Source organism: Ranitomeya imitator, chromosome 7 (genome assembly GCF_032444005.1).
Source record: "Ranitomeya imitator isolate aRanImi1 chromosome 7, aRanImi1.pri, whole genome shotgun sequence".
Lineage (NCBI taxonomy): Eukaryota > Metazoa > Chordata > Amphibia > Anura > Dendrobatidae > Ranitomeya > Ranitomeya imitator.
This window is the reverse complement of record NC_091288.1, coordinates 209297128-209303326: the sequence shown is the minus strand read 5'-3', so window position 1 is coordinate 209303326 and position 6199 is coordinate 209297128.

Genomic DNA, 6199 nt, shown 5'->3' with positions numbered 1-6199 from the left:
TGCGGTATAATATCATCTCTGCTGCTACTTTCTTGCAAATGGGTCTCACCCCAGAGCTGGCTACACGAGTACTCTGTTAGGTATTGCTTAATCCCTGCCCTGCTGCTGCTTTTTAGCAAATTTTTATCTCACCCCAGAGCCGGATTCACAGCTGCACTGCTCAATACTGCTGTATAATATCTTTCATGGTGCTGCTAGCTGGCAAATCTTTCTCTCACCCCAGAGCTAGATTCACAACTGCACTTTTCGGTACTGCTGTATAATATCTTCCATACTGTTACTCTTTAGCAAATATTTTTCTGAGCCCAGAGCTGGATTCACAGCTACACTGCCCTGTACTGCTGTATAATATATTTTATACTGCTGCTATCTAGAAAATGTTTAAATCACCCTAGAACTGGATACATAAGTACAGTGATGAGTACTGCTGTATAATATCTCCCCTGAAAACATGTTGTTGTCACCACAGACCTGGATTCAAAGCTACACTGCTCAATACTGCTGTATAATATATTTTAGGCTCTTATATAGCAAATGTTTATTTCACCCTAGAGCTGGATACCCAAGTGCACTGCCCAGTACTGCTGTATAATATCTTCTATACTGTTGATTATTAGCAAATGTTTACCTCAATCCAAAGCTGGATTCACAGCTCACTGTTGAATACTGCTATAAAACATCTTCCATGCTGCTGCTTTCTTGCAAATGTTTATCTCACCACAGAGATAGATTCACAGCTGCACTGCTCCGTACTGCCGTATATGTTCCATACCAATACCATCAAGCAAATATTTATCTCACCCTAGAGCTGGAATTTCAGATACACTGCTCAATCTTGCTGTATAGTATCGTCCATGTTGCTACTATCTAGTAAATATTTATCTCACACCAGACATGGATACACAAGTACACTGCTCAATACTGCTGTATAACATCTTCCCTGCCGCTATTTTTCAGCAAATGTTTATCTCATCCAGAGATGGTTTCACAACTACACTGCACAGTACTGCTCTATAATATCTTCCCTGCTGCAGCTTTCTAGCAATTGTTTATCTTATCCAGAGATGGATTCACAGTAACACTGTTCAGTACTAATGCATACGTACTCTGTGCTGCTGCGACTTCTAATACATATAGAAAGATCAGCAATTCCTTGTGGCTATTGGTGCTGTGATGTGTATGGGAGACATTCTAGTAGCTTCTAGTAGCTAGTTTCCACCCACAAGCTCAGAGACAACTGAGAATAAGGGATAGAGGCTGCAGAGGGGAAAACTGATGAGAAATGCAGGATACAAGTCATATAATGGTCAGATACGGTATTATTTCTCACGTACTTTTAAAAAGTTTTTGTGGACAGAAATGAAAAAAGTTACACTTTTTATTGTCACCGAAACTTTCCCCAAAACTCAAAAGGTATAAAGGGACATCGTGCTCCAGATATCAGGCTATAAATATGGACGTGGACGCAAAGTCTCCTGGAATAACTGAGATCCATAACCATGTAACCCGGCGCTCACTGATACGTAATACAGCCGATAGGTATCAGAACGGGGGATTTACTTCTGGTGGTTGGTACATTGTGATCCGGGAGCAGAGACGCACTGATACCTCGCCTTATACGGCTCCAGGAAAAACCGTCAGCCGCGCACATTCATCACCGAGGTCTGTATCCTCACAATCCCGGGATGCACTCACAAAACCTACTGCACTTATCCGAGGGGGGATTATCTGTAGGACATAAAACTGCAAACTCTGCCTCATGTTCACTTCTTCAAATTTACTGACACATAAGTCAGAATGCAAATTTCTGCAACGAGCTGAAAATGGTGAAATAGAACATTACTTTGTATAATTATCTTAGGAAAATGTCTGTAAATATTAGACAAGAATATAACTACTAAAATACTGCCCCTATGTACAAGAATATAACTACTATAATACTGCTCCCATGTACAAGAATATAACTACTATAATACTGCTCCTATGTACAAGAATATAACTACTATAATACTGCCCTTATGTACAGGAATATAACTACTATAACACTGCTCCCATGTACAAGAATATAACTACTATAATACTGCTCCTATGTACAAGATTATAACTACTATAATACTGACCCTATGTACAAGAATATAACTACTATAATACTGCTCCTATGTACAAGAATATAACTACTATAATACTGCCCCCTATGTACAAGAATATAACTACTATAATACTGCTCCTATGTACAAGAATATAACTACTATAATACTGCCCCTATGTACAAGAATATAACTACTATAATACTGCCCCAATGTACAAGATTATAACTACTATAACACTGCCTCCTATGTACAAGAATATAACTACTATAATACTGCTCCTATGTACAAGATTATAACTACTATAATACTGACCCTATGTACAAGACTATAACTACTATAATACTGCCTCTATATACAAGAATATAACTACTATAATACTGCCCCCTATGTACAAGAATATAACTACTATAATACTGCCCCAATGTACAAGATTATAACTACTATAATACTGCCCCTATGTACAAGAATATAACTACTATAATACTGCTCCTATGTACAAGAATATAACTACTATAATACTGCTCCTATGTGCAAGAATATAACTACTATAATACTGCCCCCCTATGTGCAAGAATATAACTACTATAATACTGCTCCTATGTACAACAATATAACTACTATAATACTGCCCCTATGTGCAAGAATATAACTGCTATATAATACTGCCCCTATGTACAAGAATATAACTACTATATAATACTGCCCCCTATGTACAAGAATATAACTACTATATAATACTGCCCCCTATGTACAAGAATATAACTACTATAATACTGCTCCTATTTACAAGAATATAACTACTATAATACTGCCCCTATGTACAAGAATATAACTACTATAATACTGCTCCTATGTACAAGAATATGACTAATATAATACTGCTCCCTATGTACAAGAATTGAACTACTATAATACTGCCCCTATGTACAAGAATATAACTACTATAATACTGCCCTTATGTACAAGAATATAACTACTAAAATTATTCCCCTATGTACAAGAATATAACTACTACAATACTGCTCCTATGGACAAGAATAGAACTACTATAAGACTGCCCCCTATGTACAAGAATATAATTACTATATAATACTGCCCCCTATGTTCAAGAATATAACTACTATAATACTTCCCCCTATGTACAAGACTATAGCTATCATATAATACTGCTCCTATGTACAAGAATATAACTACTATAATACTGCTCCTATGTACAAGAATAACTACTATAATACTACCCCTATGTACAAGAATTGAACTACTATAATACTGCTCCTATGTACAAGAATATAACTACTATAATTCTGCTCCTGTGTACAAGAATATAACTACTATAACACTGCTCCTGTGTACAAGAATATAACTACTATAATACTGCTCCTGTGTACAAGAATATAACTACTATAATTCTGCCCCCTATGTACAAGAATATAACTACTATAATACTGCCCCTATGCACAAGAATATAACTACTATAATACTGCACCTATGTACAAGAATATAACTACTATAATTCTGCCCCTATGTACAAGAATATAACTACTATAATACTGCCCCTATGTACAAGAATATAACTACTATAATACTGCCCCTATGTACAAGAATATAACTACTATAATACTGCCCCTATGTACAAGAATATAACTAGGGTAGGGACCACAAGGTAGGCAGAGTCCAGCTGGTCTGCAGGCAAATCCAGAGTTCCCTCATCCAGGTGGAAATCAGTAGCCTTCCTCTAGCGCCTGAGTGTTGTAGTTCCTCCCTGCTGAGCTCCTTGGTGAGGTCTTCACAACTATCATAGATGTAATGTCTCTTTCTCTCTGTCCCCCTGATGGATAGGACATACCCGTATGACTGGTGGCCTGAGGCTTTTTATAGGGACCCTAGAGACGCCCGGCCTCCACAAGTTGCCACCCTGCCTCCTGGGTATATGGTCGGGCAGCCAACGTGGAATCAACTGTCCTGCCAGTCTCTGAAGTAAAGCGTAGAGATCTTTGCTCCCTCGGTGTTCTGGCTACTGGTTACTGCGCTTCAGAAGGAGGCAGCCTGCTTCTAGCTGGTCTCCCCCTGATGTTCCTCTCCTTTCGCTATGACTTCGTTTCTCACTCACTGCAACACAATTCCTTTCAATGTCTTTCTTTGGATGCTGCCGCACGTGGGGCAGGCGCAGCTCCGTGAACCCTCGTTCTCCCACAGACCTCCGTCTGCTCTCCTCTCCTCGCTTTGACTCTCTGTCCAGACTACCAGTTTTACCTAATTGTGAGGAGTGCCCTAATAGATAGAAGCATGGCTCCCCCTGGCGGCCTGGAGTGTGAAGTGTGTATTGTGGTTGTGATACCTGGACAGAAGATCTCCTTCATTGCCTTCAGACGTAACATCACTCCCCCTGGTGGAAGAATAACATTACTGCAACGACCAGGACTCTGGGGCGCTGCAGATTCACAACTGCACCTCTCAGTACTGCAACATAATGACCTTCAAGTTGCTGATTTATAGTAAGTGTTTTGTCTCATCCTTTTGCTGGATTCACAGCTACACTGATCAGTTTTGCTGTATAATTTCCTTTTTGCTGTTGCTGATCTTTCTGAACATGTGCTACATATTTATGTGTGTGCGTCCTGTGCAAGGGAGACATCTTTGTAACTAGTGTCTACTCGCTAACTCAGAGACAACTGAAAATTTTTGAGGCTGCTAGGAAGGGGGGACAGGTACCCTTTAATTTCCCTCTGGTGGTGGCAGAATGCAGGAGATAAGGAGCATTATAGCTGAGAGATGAATTAGTGCAGAATTCTGGGTCTTGGACTTTGTTCCTGGCGTTATATTGAGCAGTGAAGCAGTTAACGGACGTCGCTCCACAACATCTGTCCTCCACCACTTTTCTCATAACCCATTTGCACGGTTTTGTATGAAATCTCCGCTCCGTGGACGTAGGTCTCTGCTTTTCATTTGATTCTCTCAGCGGAAATGTTTTATGATGGAATTACTGGCAGCGCGCTGGAGTGACGGCATTGTCAGGGAGCCAAATACAACAGGCAGCGAGCAGAGAATGAGAACGGGAGGAGGGAGGCTCCCAAAAAAGACGACTACCTCCACCAGTACAGGAGAGAGCCTGGACCCCCAAGATACCTTCTAAAAATCATCCTAGAATGTCAATTTCTCTTCTACTCCCTCTAGAGGTTGCATCTGGTATTGCAGCTCAGTCCAATTCATTCAAGTACAACTAAGATGCAGTACCAGACATGACCTATGAACAAGAGGGGGCGCTGTTTCTTGAAAAAAAAAACACCCAAGTAATAGAGCTATCTTTACAAAAATAAAACAGGAAACAGAGACCTTCTATATTATTGGTCTCTAACATAGGAAACCTCAGCAACCATCATTCCTCGAGGGGATGATGGCTATTGTAGTTTCACTATAGTTACAGATTTATAGGACGCAGAACACTGCTCTAAACATTTCCCTAATCCTTCCTTCATGACCTAGAAAATGAATAAGATTAAAAGCCAAGTTTAAGCAAATTTCCCCATGACAACACTTCCTGTCCTGGAAGTTTACGGTCATAATATGAACTCTGGGGTTTATAGTTACCAGAATCCAGTCTAAAAGAAGATCATTATACTGGAGATTGCAATTGTTCCTATCAGCACCTACGATGGCTCTGAGCTGCCGGGGCACATGACAAGAAGTGTTGTCATGGGGACCCAAATTAGAAAAAAAATAGATTTTTGTCTTTCTTCAATTAGAAGGTGTTGTTTTTATATCTGGGGGGTTATATGTTGCCAAATACAGCATTGTGCATGAAGTCTCATACTAATTACTCAGTAGGGGGCGACAATGAGCACAGAATAAAAATTGGAAATCCCTACTTGGTGGAAGCGATGTTCCTTATAAAACCTATTATGCTTCCCGAATATTTTTATTTCATTTTCAATAATAAATTCAGATGCCCTTTAAATGCCTGAATACTAGAAATAATCCTTGGAAACATAATATGTATCAGTCTCAGAAACCCGTCCTGTATACAGGAGGCAATTAGTTTCTGAGTCTGTCCGATGCTCCGGTGTTAAGGCAAGGAACAGACATCACCTTTAAAGCAGCCAAATTTTTCC